General features: G+C 35.5%; 1 protein-coding gene across 5 annotated transcripts in view; it reads right to left on the reverse strand.

Annotated features, from left to right (window-relative positions):
- The window catches only part of SUPT3H (SPT3 homolog, SAGA and STAGA complex component), a 254,005-nt gene that overhangs the window by 225,564 nt on the left and 10,642 nt on the right, over window positions 1-17,799 (reverse strand). The gene's annotated exons all lie outside the window — the stretch shown is intronic.

The following is a 17,799-nucleotide window of genomic DNA, read 5'->3' on the forward strand; positions in this document are numbered from 1 at the left end:
GACTGAAGAGTCAAACAACAGCAAATACATGTGTGTTAAAAAACACATTTGTTACACTTCTTATAAAGAAAATTACATGAGAGGTGTTTGGTTAAAAAAAACTAAACAAAAAAACAAAAAAAAACAAAACTCAAGCAGAAACAAACAGAAATAACTCCTAGCATGAAATTCTAGTATGTTATTCTTCACAACAGCAAGAACCCCAGCCAGGAACAGTTTCCACAGGCAATATGCTTTAACAGAAATCACCAAGTTTAGGAAGATTTAGTGCTACATTTTTTCTGGAAACAGTAATGTTTAAACATCACTGATATACTCTCTCATCTACAAAGAAATATAAATCAATCCTACAAAGAAAGAAAAAAACAATTCCTTTGTGAGATTAGTGCCTATCTACACATTTAAAGTGGACAAGTTAGTATACCAAAGCTGTGAACTGTAATTAATGCATGGTATATGGGAAAAACATGTATCTGCCAATCCTCACAGATTGGTTTTGTCTTTCCTTAGTAAGAGTTTGTCTTTAGATTATTACATCACTAATTTGATTGCAAAGTTTTACATCACTCTTTGTTTCTTCATCCACTTTTTCTAAGAAATATTCTAAAGATGAATCCATATCCAAAATGCAAACAACCACACGAAATATTCCCTGGCATGAACCTTACACTTCCTTAACCAGATGAAATGAAGCCTTTAATGTGAGGTGCAGGAATTATTTCTCCAAGGGCAGAGTAGTTCTACCTTTATTCATGGTGCACAGATAAGTGCCTGCATTCATGCAAACCCAGTTTGCTTTGTATTACCACAGCCTGAGAGCATCAAGCAGTTACCACACATAGACCAGGGACAATATCCATAAATAAATAACTCTGGACCAGATCCCGATGCATGTCCAATCACACTTACTTGATTTCAGCTTTATTACATGTAGAATAATAGTTCATGGAGCAAGAGGAAAACACAAAAACTTACAGATTCTAGAATAATAAATAAAAAATTTAAATTAAAAAATGCTGGATGATGCATATCTTCGTAACTAACAGTCTAGTGCCCAGAGCTGTATTCCTCTTTCACTGGCACCTTACAGAACTGTTGTCACTTGCTTTTACAGTGCACCTTAAGGAAGGACGCAGGTAATGCTGAAAAGCAGCAGAATATGTTAGAAATACAGATTTTTACAGACAGTGATGATAGAAGGCGGCCTTAGCTAAATGCAGTTACACCAATACAACTACTTATAGTAGCACACCTCTTTTTATAACATAATAGATACATTTGTATAAGAGGGTTTATTAGAAGATATATTCTGACAAGCAACATCTTTTGATGCTACAGAAAAGCTGCTCTGTGCTAGCATGTGAGAAAGGTCAGATGGTGGAAAACTTACTTCATGCTCTTAACCTGTAAACTCTTTCCTTTCCTGACTACTAACAAATGTCCTAGCAGGGGAGATCCACAGCTTTTCCAAGAACTCACATAGGGAACCTTTTGCTCTGTTCCAATGGAACAGAACTTGTGCACGTTCACCTCAGGAGCGCTGCCCTCCGTGGCAGCTCTCTGAGTAACTCTGTCTACACAGGTCTGCCACAGAAAAATTGCCTCCAGATTTTCACTTCATTACAGATTTATATATACACAAGCGTATATCCACACACATTTGTAAAATGCAGCAAACGACTACTCCAGTCTGCATGCTATTAGAGAAGCAACTGTGGTACTTCAGGAACCTCTAACTTGATTTCAGTGTTTGGAATAAGGGAAAACAAAGTCAGGAGACAGCAGCCTCTGGGAACATATTTTGCAAGACTCTTTTATAAGGGACTCCAGCAGGAAAATTGTACACATAGGAAAAGCTAGTTTAGACTGGGATTACACATCAAAGAGAGGAGCACCAGAAAATGCTTGTCCTTGATAACATGTACAGAAGCTCAGGGTGGCAGGAGCACGAAGGCTCAGTCAATGCACACATTTTAGCAATGTGATTCACGTAACAGTGAATTACACGTTAGCAGTGTAATTCACATAACACAGCTTGTTTTCATGGCAATTCTAATGATTCTTTCACATTCCCCTGTACAATTTTTGGATTACAAATTTTCACATATTTTGTAGTGGTAAAAATGGTAAAAATTGTGGAGAATCTGGGAATTTTGGAAAATTCTGGCCATTTCACAGCCAAATATTTGACTAGTTGTGCTGGTTTTGACCACTACACTGGCAAACTTGTCTTTTAGCACTCTGCCATTCATCTCTCATACTTCTCATCTTCTCAGCCTCAGGTCTTGAAAATAAGGAGCATAGGTCTGGTCCCATTTTCAAATTCCAGTTCTTGGCCAATGGTCTTCTCTTTCAAGAGTGCTTCTCAGCATCATCACACTTGTCTACTGTCCCACTGTCTCTTCTATTTTCTGACAGAAAAGGGCATATCTCACACAAGAAGCTTATTCCAAACTCACCTGAAGCTATTATGATGATCATAAATCTGATTCTTCTACATTCAAAAATCATCAAAAACAATATGAGCACCTAAAAATTTTGCAACTGTCGTATTTTCACATGCAATGGTTATACAGTATGCCTTTTAAAGGTCCTGATCCTACATCGAATCCAGAGCCACCTGAAAATTTTAGACATCTTAAGAACAAACCCTGAATCCCTCACTTCTTTTACAGGAATTCTGAAGATTATGGTTTTGTCATACATTTGTTCAGTGCCTACCACAAAATACTGATCCATAGGTGTGACCTTCATAAGACAACATAGATCAGTCACAATAGCAGAATATTTATAAACAGCATCATCAGTTCAGCCTTGCTGAGTACGTGTCTGCTCTAACCCAAAGTTGCCACCAAGGCTAACTTATTTTGATGTATAATTAAGAAAACTGTTCTAAAAAAGATAAATATTGAAAAGTCATACTTATGACTCACAACATCAGGACTTGGTAATTTTGGTTCTTGCTGAGAATATGCTTAGCAAATACTGTCAGCAAAACACTCCAATTTTCTTTGTGTAAGCATATTTTAAATCTGAAAAAAGCAATGTTAACAATTGTGCCATCACCAAATATGGCTGTTCCCTATTTTGGGTTGGAACCTAAAGGTATTTCAACTAGAAAACTGGTTTTGGGTGCAACTAAAACTTTTTAAAAATTCAAAGCATTTTAAAAAACTCACTAACTGCCTTGGCTATAGCAACAGCACCATACAGGATTCAGAATGAAAAGAACTGATTACTGTGTTCTTTCTCAGACAACTTCTGAAAAGCAGAGCTTACATGGTATGCACAGTATTGCCCTGCATCTGATCCTCATACACCAACACTCTTCACTGAAACCACTGTCAGACCTGAGACTCTGAACAGGCTGAAATAGTCAACCCATGATGATGCACTGTAGCAAGGTGAAAAAACAATCAAAATTGATTAAGAACAATTACATATCAGATTGGTGGCAGGTGCTCAGTTTATTCTCACAGATACTACCAGGCCTGCCATAGACAGAAATAAGGAGACAGTTTCTGCCTATCTCAGTGATGAGAGCTCAGAAAGAACTTTTTAACTTTTTTTTTTCCTGTTGGCCATCACTTTTCAGGTGGTGAAAGAAGAAGGTGAGGGAAAGGAATGGAAAATTCCAAAACACAGACTTTTTGGCAAAGAAGATGTTAGTTTTAGAAAACATGATCAATGTGAAAAGGTTGAAGGAATTGAGTAAGTCACCATAAAGTGAATGTTGACCAACTCTTCCTTCCTCAGTTATTGTGGTAAAAGACAAAAACAAATCAGAAGCAAAGGAGTTCAGTAGTCCATGGCAGATTTCAGCTATGGTACATATGCCATAATAGAAGATCTCAGCTTGGATTATCTAGGTGCCTTTTAAGTCTGAATTCTACCTATGTATCTTCTAAAGTCTGTTTAGATATTTATTTTTTTTCTTTTTAAACTATTAGGAAATTACAAAATACATCCTCCACATCCAATCTATTTTTACATTATATCCAGAGTCACTCATTGGTCCTACTCTCTTTACGATCTTGTACAACACAAAGTCAATTTTTTCACAGCCATCATTTCTCTAGAGATACAAAGGGGTAACTATCCAAAAACAAAGTAAGTCCTGTGGAAATTGCCAAAAAATCTCCTTCACTGGAGATTTTGGAGCAGATGAGACAGTTGGCTGTCAGGAAGATTTCAGTAATACAGAACCCTGCCTCAGTGACTCAGACAGGAATAAGTGGATTCTTTTAGCACTCACCAAGTCCTACACCTTTTGTATTCAGTAAGTAACAAATAACACTTACTGATAAAGGTAAGGGCTTTGGTACATAATCAGCTTCCCACATGAAGCTGTAGGATGGAAACCTTGCAGTGAACTCAAGCTGTTGTGAGGGATGTGTTCAGGTGCACACATTTATTCTTCAGTTGTTTATAATATCCTTGAATGAAAAAGGAATAAACACCTTTCCATTTAGTGGAAGAAACAGGTATAAACCCAAGTATGACAGAGTGAACAATGCAGGACAAGCTCACATCCCAGTTTATCTACACGGAATCTGTCTGCATGCCCAAAATCTGGCAACAAGTACGAGTCTTGTTATCTCTAGGCTTCAGTGATAGGTTTTATTTATAAAGAAAGAGGCCTTAATACAGCAAAATGCTTAAGTAAATTCAGTTATTTGTATCTTATTCCCAGCAAAGTCAGTGCTAACGTCCTTGTCAAAACCTTAAATAATCCAAATAATCTGCTCACACGGTGTTCTCACCATGGAAAGTACATATAAAACGCTTCCAGTTTTTATTACTGAATTTGGTAACAACTAATTTTTAATTTGCAATTGCGACAAAAAAAAGTCATAGAATCGTTTAGGTTGGAAAAGACCCAAGTTTGAGTTGAACCATTAGTTTTCAAACAAGTCAAATAAGAATAGGAATCGGCTCCACTATTATTTTTTTTCGCTTGTTGAGAGTAATATTTAAATGTCTTCAAGATAACTTCAGTCAAGTTTCAGAGTTCACAAATATTGATTCCACAAACAAAAATGTTAGGGAAAGATGAACTTAAAAAATTAAAATTTGCACATCCTAGTTGTAAGAATACACCGATTTTTTTGGTTTTTGTTTTTTAAGCATAACACTTTACTAAAAAAGAAAACTCAAAACCTCAACTGAATTACATAGTAGGCTCAGTCCTCTTCAGTAGCATAACAACTGAACTGTCAGTTTAACTAACCAGGTAAGTCATGTTTATGGCTGGGTTTTTTTATAGTCAGTGTCAGAAATGGCTACAAGACTCAGCTAATGGTCATTGCTGCAAAGTGGTGTGTTCTGGTTCAAAAAAACTTAGAAAAGCCTAAAAAAGTGTGCTTCATCTCTAGTAAAGAACTATCCCTTATAAATTTTCACAAGGTAGCTCAGATTGCTGAAAACTGACACCTTTACAGGCAAACTGCTCTCTAGTGTTTCAACCCTAAGTAGGTTTGAATTTAGGCCATCTTACTTTGGATGATAAATCAAGTGAGTGACTTAAGGGTAGAGGTCCTGACCAAGACATAGGTGATTCAAATTATTAATCCAAGACTGATCATGCCAAGTCCTAAGGTTAAGATATTAAGACAGTCATGCAGCTCCTTCTACCAATAGTCTCAAGAGACCAGACCTGAGACATGCTGGTGAAACTGATGATTACCCTTATGAAAAAATGTTTGACCTTTCCATTTGGAAAAAAAATAAGAGTACATACATATGTCATTACATGAATTATAAGCAAGCACATCAGAATAACTTCAGTAATTTAAATTGCAACTTCTGTACTAGGCAAAACCTTAACAGCAGAGGTTTAAAAGTGTGCTGACACTTATTCCTCCAGTCTAAACACACTGAAAGCTTTTTGAAGTTTAAAACTCACTGCAATAAATTTTTCTCCACCCTTGACTAGATTAGGTGGACTACTTTGTGAATTTCTAAACTCCAGGAGTGGCAGCTATATTCTTACAATCAACACTGAAATATCCCCAACATCTTTGTTTTCAGCTCCAACAAGAAAAAAATGAGTCTTTCACCGACCACAAATAAAAACACATGAATATTACCTCTCTTATAGGATTAAAGTAGCAGCAGCTGTTCTTCATGCTTTCATCGCCCCACATTTAAAGCAACAAAAGACTACCAAAATAGCAGCAACAGCTCTCATCAGCTGGAGAGGATGTTGGCTTTTCAGTGTAGGGCATGTGAACTGTTAGTGATAGAGCTACCAACACTTGTCTTTAATAGTAGATGCTTATACAAGAAACATGTGGCACACATGGAAAGCCACATGGCGGGCTAACATGTAGCAAAGGATGATAGAAAAAAAAAGTCTAATTCCTACTTTATTTTTATTAAGACAACTATCTTCACTTGTGTGTGAACGGAGGAAACAGCATTGCCAACAGAAAAATCAGACGTCCTTACAGATAGCAAACACATTTCACTATCACCTACTTCAATCAGACTAGAAAAGCTTTATTAAAACAGATGAGAAGACAAAGGGCTCCATTTAGAACTAAATGATGCCCAGAAGTTTCTGTCCAGGGACTTAATTTTCAATTGACAAAATAGTGTTGCGACTTCCCTGTTTCAAAAGGATCATAATGATAAATCAATTAATAACTTTCCCTAAAACCATATGTTGCTATACAGAGAAGTCTTTTTGCAAAAGAAATTAAATGCCCCTTAAACAGTTCAATCAATCTGTGTTTAAATAAGCCATTTTCAAAATTTTGGTCTATTTTTCTGGATTAATCTAAACATTGAAGAAAAATAGCCAGTGGTTTGGGCTTTTGATTTTTATCTGTCTTAAGAATTCAAAGATAAATATTAACATCGCAATCCTGGCTCCAGAAAAATACTCGACTTGATTATTCAAACACTGCACTGCGTTTTCAAACATAATTCTATAATTCATTAGAAAGAACCCCTAGAGTTTCATCTCTCCTTCTATAACTTGAACACTTATCTTTTCAGTCATCTGAACCATAACAGGACGCAACAGATACCAAGTTGTCACTTTAAAGTCAGCGCAGGGCACACAACCGCAGCAGTATGTGAACGTACCTGGGCAGGCAGAGTGGGAGATCCTGCCAGTGCAAACTCACAGGCAGAGCCTGTTTTAATATATTGCTTTCCAAAAGAGAGTTTCATTCTTGAAGGAATAAAACTGGCATTTAACAGGGAAGCAGAGAATACAGAAGTTTGCCAACCTCTACAGAGCCTTTCTCTTGAAGTCAACAGATATGCATCAAGCCCTGTTTAACTTGTATTAAAGCTGGTTCAGTTGAGTTGATTTTAAGTTTCCTCTGCATAGGGCTATTTCCTTGTAATTCCATCGCAGTTGGCACAAACAGACCTAGAAGGGCCTAGTCCAGGACCAACACTTTCTGCACCTCTCCTAACACATCCCATTTAATGACAATCAGCATTTATAACCTCTACAGTTTTTTAAGCAAACTTACATACAGCTAAATTTAATGGCATTATTTGTATTAAGTTTTTCAGATCTACACAAATGTTGATTCCCACAACATATCTATCAAAAGCATAATTGGAATTACTGAGACTCCAAATAAAGAGACAAAGTTATCTGTCTGCCTTCACTGCTACTGACTGAATTGCCTTACCCAATTATTAGATAAAATGTAGGAGAAAGATCTGACTGTAGTGAATCTGCCTACTATACACATACACATTCAATTGGAAGTTACTACTCGGTGGAGGTATAGAAGGATGTTAAGAAAATGTATTTCCAGAGATTACTCTCTTCCTGCCTCCTAATGTATTTATTTCCATGTTTCCTCCCAGATAGCCAAGTAGATTCATATGAACTGGAAGTCAGCAAAGTGTTATGCTTGTATATAAGCCTATATATACACATGCAGAGAAAAAACAGACTAAATTTATTTTAAAGACAACATGAATACCTTGTTTTCCTAAAAAAAAAAGAGAGAGGACTAGAGGGATGTTTTTGCATCCTTTCCAATACTTTATCAAGTCTCCAGGTTTGCTCAAACTCCTTATTTTAAAAAATTCTTTCATAGTAACCTTAAGCACTGTAGTGGCCATATAAAACATACTCTGGATTTAACAGTAACACAAAATATTTTATGATAACTGAAAAGCATGTCTGTACAATAATAATTGTCCTTTCTTTTGTGCAGGTTCTCAAAAAAAATTAGAAATTTAGAGGCAATAAGAGAGTGCATGTAGGGGGACAGTGGTGGGGAGGTATTTAACATTACATGATATTTTTTCAGGGAAATATGCAGAATTATTCCAATATCTACATTTTTAAATACATAATAGCAGGAGCTTTGCAGCATAACAGAAAAAGTAGTCATAGGTATGGAGTCACATATTAAACCACATTGATACATACCTTCCATAAAGACTATGTATTTTCTCCTCTTAACTTGGCTAGTGAAAGGGACTTTCCAGAAAATCAAAATCTAATTTTATTCAGTAATTTTAGACACTGCCTAATATTAAAGTCTAGTCTATATTTAAAAGCATTTCTAGAATAATTACAGTAGCTTGACTATATTGGAGAAAGCAGCCTACTACTGTAGCTATAACAGTTAAACCAAGTAGACTATAAAACAAAAGTACATTTTCCTCACATAGCTGTGGAGCAATGACACCTAAGGTTTGAATCTAGTAGGCTGGACCAAATTACCTCCAGACATTCCTTCCAACCTTAATTTTTCTATGATTCTATTTGATGGAATCATAGAAAAGTCCATTTGATGGATTATTATTTAACTGGTGAGGCAATACTGGCAAGGCATTGGGAATGAGTTTGTATGTAACCATTTAAATGAAAATTCATACAATGTAAGAACACAAAGCAGCACAGGCTGACCCCTCAGGTTCTTGATTTCCTGTGAGTAATACAGAATATAAAAGCTACAAGATTGGTTTAGAGGGAAGCTATCTTATTTGCAGAATTAACAGCGATCTTTTATAATACAAAAGTATTAACTACTTTAACAGGAAAAAAATAATTTGCCATCAAATGCATTAGTTTTCTCCCACACTTAAAACAGCCAAACACATTTATTTATACTTCATGGAATTCAAATTTATCCCTGTAAGGCTTTTCTAATCAGTATTTACACATCAGCTGTTCATGCTATCTTGCTGTGCTTCACCAAAAGCACAGCAAGATAACACTACTTAGACTTGTACTCGATATGCTAAAGGCTTTATACCCAAACAAGGAGGCAAATATAGACTGATACACAATGAAGTATTACTGTAGTTTCTAAATGGATAGTCATGCTTTATTTCGGGACCAAAATATACTCCCTCAAAATGTTTTATCCAAATGGCTCTGAATCATAGTAAAAACAAAACAAAGGACATCTGCTAGCAATATACCATTGGTACAAAATTAAATAAGTACTTAACACACTGTCCTTCCCAGGGTCACAATGCAGTCTATTAAGGGTCTACAGATTTTCTGCTTTTTTTCAGGGGGTAAAACTGTCATGGCTGTTGCCTTTTTAAGCAAGAAAAAGTCCCACTCGCAAGCAATCCTGTGCTTCTTCAGAAATACTCATTCAGTCTAGAAACGGAGGATGATTCAAAACCACAACTACTCAATTTTCTAAAGGTTGTACAAATCATGTTGGGGGAAAGGGGAGAAAAACAATCTGAGCTAAAAATAAGTAACAAAGAAACATTATCGTTCAGAGAAGGGTACATTAGGTCAAGTGCTGCTTTTTAACACCAGAAAGTTCTTAGAGCTTTCTGTCCAAAAACTGAAGCAGCAAAAGAAGTCACCAAGTCAAGAGAGCAAGTAAGTTATTTGCACTGCATTTTCTACAAAAGCAAAAACAACTTTAATCACAAACTACATGGCCTTGGTAGTTTTTTAAAACTAAAAAACTAGGTCATTGTTGTTAACATCTTAAAGAAATGGCCAACATTATTTTGTATAATAAACTAGCATGTATCATTAGACTGTTCTCCTTCTTGTCCTTTCTTCACCCTGTTCTCCTTCTTGTCCTTTTTTCACACACTTCACCACTGTCCTTTACTGCCACTTCTGCCATCCAGTTTTATCACAGCTGTGAAATTATTATTCACCATTTCTAGAGTCAAGCTAAAACAAACACTGTTCAGTTACTTTGCAGCCCTGGGAGCTGTGGAGTGGAAGATGGGTTCCATTCTAATCACTGCAACACCTTCACATGTCATTAAAAAAGGTCCTCTACAGGAACATATGAAAAGATCAAATACTGTTATATGGGACTTAAAATTAAACTTCAAAATATAAAGAGACAGTGACACTTAATAAGTAGTTCATAATACAGATTTTTTTACATATCTCTTATACATGTAAAAAAGTCAAATAATAGAGTAAGGTTAACATTATTAAAATTAAGAGTACAATAAAGATATTTACGTATTTAAAATTTAAAAACTTGATGGTGCTATGTACTTAAAGTACTAGAATCTATGCAGGAGGATATATATTCCATCTATCATTATTTTGCTGGTCATTTTAAGTCCCAGAGCTGGTGTGGGATTCAAGAATAAACTAATCACCTTCCAGACCAAGTTAGGGAAAACGTCATAGTCTAAATTACTATGTTGAACTCACAATGATAGAGAAAAACAAGCACATTTCTGTAACTGCTCAGGGTTGTCGGGCACGTACCAGGGGGACAGACTTCAGCATCACTCCAGCAAAACCTGGGGTGGATAATACAGCTTTTGTGCTTTAGGAAGAAGGTAAAAAAATATATAATTAAAAAGACAAAGCAGTGGCCTCCAATGCCACAGAGCTGAGAGGTGAATGAGCCAGAAATAGCTCCTAGATGAGGAAGTTGCTCAGAGTTAGCCACCTAGGACATAGAGCAACCAGCAATTTCCTTCTTCTAACTCTAGTCACCTACAGTCATCTAAACTGTACATTTTCAATTAATTACCTAATCCAACTGGAAATAATTCCACGGGACAGAATGACTTCAGAAGAATGAAAAAGCCACAGCTATAATGTCCACCTTGCTGCTGTTCTCTACAGATGAATAATGTCCTGCAACAATATTGTACACAAACACGTGCAGTCTATAGTGTCAAATTAAATGTGACTAAAACAGATTGCAAATGATGCAAGAAGCTGTAGTTTAAAGACTTCAGCAGCATCTGCCAGTTACGGTCACAGTTACAGCTAAACTGGATTTTCAGGTTCAGTCTGCTAGAATTAATATATTACAATTTATTACACTAAGGAAATAAAGTAAAAAAATGCTGAATTTAATTAACATATTAATTTATGGCTTAATCAGTATTTGGTTACAACATATGTCTTCTCTCAAGTAGGGTAAAGAATTTCCAAATTTCATAATCTTTTACTTAGTTACTAGATGATATCTTAAAGTGACCTGTCAAAACCTGAAACCAGAAAGTTTCAGGAATCTAAGCTCAAAATCCTGGAATCATACATCTTAAAATATTTCAATTCAAAACAAAATTTCGAACACAGGAAGCTTGAGAAGCTTATGCACCTCAGAACAAACTGAGTAGAACTGAAGACACAGTAAACTTAGAGAAATTGTTCTCATACTTAGCAAAACTGATTTCACAAATGAACTGCAAAACTTACATTAACTTTGAACTGACAAGAGAAAAATAAAGTACTAGTAGAGCAGAAACACAAGACGCACATAACCCAGACTAATGCTAAACTTCAGCTAATTTTGTTTATAGTAAAAGCTGTTACCCGGATTAATATCTCAAGTCTTCCCTCATAAAAACATCCTTCTCATGTTTCTTTTTCAGACTAAGTACAAATGCAATTTTGAAATTAGCCACAGAAATGTTCCTGTTGTACAGACACTCAACAATTTCTTTGCTCTATATGCGTGCATTACTCCATATGTTAATTAAGATCCTCCATCACCTCTTGCTCTTTCATAAGTACGGACAGGATACTCAGGAACAACAAAGAAGCAAGAGATAAAATGAGTGCATTTCAGACTGTTTGACAGTAATAAGGTCAAGTTCAGGTTGTATTTCAAGTGAACTCTGCTACTAAAAGGTAAAATGAAACTGAAGTATTACAAAAGTGAGGTCTAAAATAACTACACTTTAAATGCAGTACAAAAATGTGGAAGTCTGAAAAAGGAATTTTCAAATAGCTTTTTGGAAACTCACTCCATTTCAGCTCTTACATCTTTTATTACCAGTTCTGCAAACCCTATCAGGCCTCCTCAGCAAAATCCTGTTGAGCTAAGTGCTGTGCAAAGAAGAGACTCTGTCTTTAAAAGCTTAAAAATACCACATCCGCATCAGAAAAGCCGTAGTAATTTCTCTCTAATGAATTTCCTTCCTGTATTCCATCCTACCTATAAAAGGAAAACTAAGTTCTGCCCCTAGTTTTCTATCTCATACCACTCTTGCCTCATGTATTTAATGAAGTAGACAGGAACAGCCACACGTGATCTGATAACCACGTACCACATCTGCTGCCACTGCCCTTCCGTCAGCTCTACCCAAGGGGAAAAGTGCTCCCTGCAAGTTTGCAAGGAAGGGTTTCAGCTCAGTAGGCTCAACTGTTTTTTTTATTTTTAAACAGTGCAATCTCAGCACAATTCTGGGTTCAAATATGGTAAACAAGTATGGGACCGAACAGACAAATTCTTTACAGTCCCAAATTACAGTTTGGTTAACCAAAGTGCTCCCTCAGCCAGGTCATTACTGATGTTTTCTTCCACCATCATGCCAAACGAACTATCCGAAGTCAGATGATTTTGCTGATCAACTTCAAAGCAAAGATGGATAAACATACAACCAAAAGAAGCCATAATGTAACAGTCACAGCAGGGTTGTGTGAATACTACCATATCTCATCATACAGTGTGATATAATAAAAATTACTAACATTCAGCTCAAGCACATGCTCATTCCATACTGGATAAATTCTGGACCATTTTATTGAAAACAATCATCCAGACTGTCTATTCAGCACAACTTCCTAGTCTCTATAATCATTTACTTGTTTCAAGCAGAATCAAGGTCTGCATGAGCTCAGCATTCCATGAAACCTAAGACATATGAAAGCCAACACTCTAAAAACTCTCTTTTTCCTGAGGAAGAACTGAACCTGGCATAAGGTAAAACCGCATGAAGAACCTGGCACGAGGGAAATGGCAGTTCCCATATTTGTATTTGCCTCACAGAGCGAATCAAGCCGACACATTTAAATAAAATGGAAAAAAAAGAATAAAACCACAGAATAATCAAGGACATAGCTTAACAAATGTAAACTGGACTTGCAGCAACAAGACACATTGTCACAAAGAGATGTAAAAAAAGCCATTTGTGTTTTGAAGATTAAGATAACAAAATTACATGTTTATCAAAGACTAAGTAGCAAGCTGACTGTAACAGTTGGCAAGAATGACAATGATTTTGTACAATATCTAGAAATCAGAGAATGTATTTCAAAAGTTATCTTATTAAGTAAATGTTACTTAAATTACTTACATTAACGTAAATGTTACTTACATTTTACATACGTAAAATGTTCAACAGTTGTGTTAAACAGCATGAAATGCATATTGTGTAATTTTTTTTTTTTAGTTAGCATGTAACGTGAGTAATTTGAAGTATTTGGGTGATTACAGTATTCATAACCGGATTAATACACAAACACAAACCAATCTAGCAAGGCACAGCTCCTGAATCACAGCATTTCTTTACTGCTACATGCAGTGGGCATTTCTTCAGCGCTGAGCAACAAGTTCCCTAAACTTTCTAACTGATAAGGAAACACTATTTTACCATACATAAGCACTGTTGTTATCAAACAGAATTTTCACTTCTGCATATGAAAATAAATTTAGCATCAGATACTAGAAGAAATCAATGAGATGTCCCTGAGATTCAGTGGTGAGCAAATTGTAATCTGACTGGTCAGCGGAGGTTATCCAAATACATTGATGGGAGAACAGATCAGTTCAGAGACCATGCTTCCTGTTATTTCATTACATATTCAAAAATTTAGAATGATATTCCTTAAGATGCTGTCATCTCAGAATGGATGAGAAATCCTAAATAAGTGAAACCCCTAAAGGCAATTTATTTGATTTACAAGTTTGCAAGGTAATAAATAGCAGATTTTATAGCTCATGCTGTATATAGGGGAAAAAAAAAAATACCATGCAGTGTTTGCAAGTCTGAAATAAAAATATGTTCATTGTAGATATTCCTGGAGTGACCAGAGGTCTACAACCCCTCTTTACTACCCAGTCTAAATGGCAAATACTATTACAGATATTACGGAATATTTAACAACATTACAAAACCATTCAAATCCTTTGGTAAGAGGGATCATGTAAATATCCCAAGACTCAGGCAGACAGGTTCAAAGAGTCTTAATAAAATAAAGGATTAAGAACTGGCCCAAATTCTTAGTCTCCACCAAAATTTGCTGAATGTTAAAAAAGGGGAAAAATATTATAAATCCTATATTCATATGAAGAATTTAGTTGTATCTCTGTTACACACACAACATGGAAGTGTAACAGAGGTGAGAGTAAGCTACAAGCTGGAGGAAGTTGATTAGGAACTGTATTTGAAATATTTGAACATATTTTCACTGTCTGGAAAGACACAGGCAATTAGGAGCAGCAATAATTTGATATCATAGCAATGCATATTATTGTTTTAATATTAACTACTGTAAATACAGTAGATACCCAGAAAGACTTCAACCAAATTAAAACATTGCTTTCTTCACTACTTCCACCATTAAAATTTATCTTTATAACCTTAGATCATCAAATTTTGAGTTTTGCTATGAAGCATACCACAAGAGCTAATTAAGAAACTTCAGATCACAGTAATTAGAATTTTTGTACATAGTTAAAATAGCTTTGAGAAGTCAAGGCATTTTACTGAGGGGAGATTATAACCTCCCTCTGTAGTTGCAAATTGCTCAACATAAGTCTTCAGACTGTCAGTGTTACCAGAAATTCACTAAGTAGTGCTTATACTAGAAAATAGATGATCTCTACCAAAGTATGAATTTTAATGGCTACAGTGAAATCAGCATGGTTGTGAATCTACTGGGCAGAACTGTAATTTAAGTGCAACCCACCTAATGTGAGTGCTTAGTTTGGAAAAAGGCTGTAGATCAGCCAAACAAAGTTAAGTAAAACAAATCTCAGCAAAATGCACTAGATGTGCTGAAAATTCTTCTTTAAATTATTAGCACCTATTGCTATATACGCCATGGTAGCATAACAAAAAATCCAAATACAAGTAAAGGATGTAGAAGTCAGAGCAAGCTCTACATAGCGCTTTGCTCTTTTAAATTAGTATAAGATAAATATAATTTCATTCCAAGGTCTTAATAATTAAAAGCTAAATATAACTATGCCAAAGGTCATGCACTGAAAATTGACTTGTGTTTGGATGATCTGTGACAATCTGATTAAGAAGCATTCTTCTTAAGGTAATCAGCACATGCACTATCACCAATTACACAGTACTATTTAGGCATCACACAAGTCAGATTCTTTTCTCAACAAACACAAAAATTTCTTCCAATCCAAGGATACATCTTAAATATTCTTAATGGAAAAACAGAATAATTTCATTAGTAAAGTATCTATGTATGCAATGAAGAATTTGTACAGATTTTAAGACAGCTTTTTTTTCAGTATTTTATGATTTCAAGACTCATATACATTTGCCTTCTCAAATAAATTTAAAAAAAAAAAACAAACCTTCTGAGCTTATCATAAAAACACAATTCTACAACAGGATTCAGTTCATTCCCTTACAGTGCCATGGTTCAAAAACAGGTGTAGTATATGTAACAGATGTAGCATATGAATAACCTCCTCACCTTAAATGTGATTACTCACAAGCTTAATATTACATGCAAATTTAAGCATTCCATGGAATCAAACACTGGCTCAACACTTCTGTGCTGCAAATCATACACTAACCAAAGATATCACCCTCAGACCATGAGATACTCTTATTCAGAGATTCCAGATCTTGCTACTGGGTTACAACAGGATTTGAAATTCTACTCCAAAAACAGTTTTTCTCTCTTCCTTCTGCCTTTTAAATCCCTAAAACCCAACAGCCCATTTTTAAAATCAACACAAACTACTACATGACATTCTGGATTAATACTTAATGTCTCCATATGACTTATTTCTCAAAAGTTCATCCTGTTGTTGCACGTTTTGTTGAGAAAGGCAGGGTGAGTTGAAGTTACTGGTCATATTACTCCATGAAAACTAGAGCAGATAGGTGACCCTTCTCTTTGACAGTAAGAAACTAGGCAGAGACAACCACTATTTTCTTTGCTTTAAGAAGATGTTACCTTTTTTTGCACTGCATTGCTCCAGTCTTTGCTATTTCCCAGGATCTTAAGATGTCAGCAGGAATTTGTTATAAATCACCTAAACAGGAGAATCCGTAACTTCCTAAATCACATCGTTTATAAAAAATGTCAGCTTCTGTCAGAGCACAGAAAGTTCTTTTAAAGGCATAACTTCATTTTATGGCCCTGGCCAAAGGAAACAGTTGTTCTTTTTTTCTGCATGGTTCATCCCTGGCACTCTATCATTTTCAAAAGTCTCCTTTTTTTTTTCCACAGCAAACAATAAAAATTTAAGTTTTAATGTCCTCATTGCAGTCAAGGAATTTCCTCAGCTCCTACTAGTTTAATGAAGCTGTGAAATATGTTACTCTGGAGCACAGATGATCTGTTTGCACAGCTTTCAAAGGATAACTTCACCAGTTCTGAAGCAAAAGGAAAATGTCTATTCCTTCCATTTATATGGCCAACAATAACTTCTACATTCTGACAGAATTGTGTGTACACTGGCGGGGAAGGGGAGTTTCAAAACACTTTATCAGGAAGTCCGCAATCCAATAAAATGCAGGCTCCCCAGATACTGATCCAAACTGATGCACAGAATTTGACTCTGAAGTTTTATTTTTCAAACACAGTTACAGTTATTTTTCTCAACCAAGAACAACAGTTGTATTTTTCAGCATAGATGACCTTAATAGATGTGAACAATTAGCAAACAATTCTTTTGAAGGAAAGAGAATAGTAATATTTTTCTATCCAAAGAAAACTCAATACAGTAGAACTCTGGGCCTGTAACAGTGTACTCATCTACATCAGAACATTCAATGCACAAAAAAAAGTTCTTATTTACATTACACTAAAAAATATGCCAGCGGCAGATATCTCATTATCCACCTGACAACAATCTAGTGATCTCATAAGGACACTCAAGTGAAAACAAATTGCATCTTTCACTCTTGCAAAGGAAACTCTTTGTAGAATTTAATGGAGACAAGTAATTCCTTATGCCTCTACTGCCCGTGTAGTGAATTCAGGTGAGAAATTATTATACAACAGTGAAGACAAAGCTACAACATATGACTAAAAGCAACACAGCATTTACTCTTACCACCAAATCACAAAATCATTTCACAGCCTGGAACTGGGTTTCTAAGAATCCAGTGTTCCTTTAAAAGAATAAGTAACTTACTTTTTAAACAACTTTACTTCCTGTCTGGCAATCCCCAGTTATTTACAAGCATTCCATATCAGAATTTCATCAGCAATATTATGATCTCAGCAGTTTCTCTCTCTGTATTACCACTGAAAGATGCTAATAGAAAGTATTTATTTAAAAACATATCTATGACAACTGGAAGCTTAGCTTTCTTTGATCAAAGTCTGAGAAATATAGCACTCTAAAGACTTCTAAACTAAAT

Source organism: Poecile atricapillus, chromosome 3 (assembly GCF_030490865.1).
Source record: "Poecile atricapillus isolate bPoeAtr1 chromosome 3, bPoeAtr1.hap1, whole genome shotgun sequence".
Classification (NCBI taxonomy): domain Eukaryota; kingdom Metazoa; phylum Chordata; class Aves; order Passeriformes; family Paridae; genus Poecile; species Poecile atricapillus.